This window comes from Camponotus floridanus, unplaced genomic scaffold (genome assembly GCF_003227725.1).
Source record: "Camponotus floridanus strain SB8 unplaced genomic scaffold, Cflo_v7.5 scaffold103, whole genome shotgun sequence".
NCBI classification, from domain to species: Eukaryota; Metazoa; Arthropoda; class Insecta; order Hymenoptera; family Formicidae; genus Camponotus; species Camponotus floridanus.
Genome location: NW_020229219.1, coordinates 572,804 through 574,037, shown reverse-complemented (window position 1 = coordinate 574,037; position 1,234 = coordinate 572,804).

The window sequence follows — 1,234 nt, the reverse complement described above, 5'->3', positions numbered from 1 at the left end:
ATAACGCAAGCGGAAAATTTTCGAAAATTCGTTTCTTATATTTATATGTATCAGAGAATATATTGTGCGAGGAGGTCGATGATCGTTGATGATCTCTTTACAAATCATGTTCTCTCCTAATAACGCAAACGTGAAATTTCGAAAATCGTTTTCTTATAATTTACATTATCAGGAGATATATTATTGTGCGAGAAGCGTCGATGATACGTTATGACCTCTTTACAAATCATGTTCTCCTAATAAACGCAAAGCGAAAATTTTCGAAAATACGTTTCTTATATATTTTATATTATCAGGAGAAATATTTTTGCGAGAGGTCGATGATGCGTTGATGACCTCATTTAACAAATCATGTTCTCCTAATAACGCAAACGTGAAAATTTTCGAAAATTCGTTTCTTATTCATTTATATTATCAGGAGATATATATTTGCGAGGAGGTCGATTGATGCTGTTGATGACCTCTTTTACAAATCAAGTTCTCCTAATAACGCAAACGGAAAATTTTCGAAAATTTCGTTTCTTATAATTTATATGATTTCAGGAGAATATATTTTGCAGGAGCTCGATGATGCGTTGATGACCTCTTTACAAATCATGTTCTCCTAATAACGCAAACGTGAAAATTTTCGAAAATTCGTTTTCTTATAATTTATATTATCTAGAGAACTATATTTTGCGAGGAGGTCGATTGATCGTTGATGCACTGTTCTACAAATCATGTTCTCCTAATAACGCAAGCGTGAAATTTTCGAAAATTCGTTCTTATTATTTTATATTATCAGGAGAATATTATTTGCGAGAGGTCGATGATGCGTGATGACCTCTTTACAAATCATGTTCTCCTATAACCGCCAAGCGGAAAAATTCCAAATTCGTTTCTTTTAATATATTTATCAGGAGAATATATTTGCGAGGAGGCGATGATGCGTTTGATGAACCTCTATACAAAATCATGTTCTCCTTAATAACGCAAAACGTTGAAAATCTTTTCGAAAATTCGTTTTACTTTAAATTTATATTATCAGCAGAATATTATTTTTGCGAGGTGGTCGATGGGATGCGTGATTGACCTCTTTACAAATTCATGTTTCCTTAATACGCCAAAATTTTGAAAATTTTCCACCAAAATGTTTTCTCAAATTTATATTATCCAGGGAGGAAGGTAATTTTATAAATTTTTTTTGCGAGGAGGGGGGGAGGGGGAAAAATTTTCTTTTCTTCCCTTTTTCCTT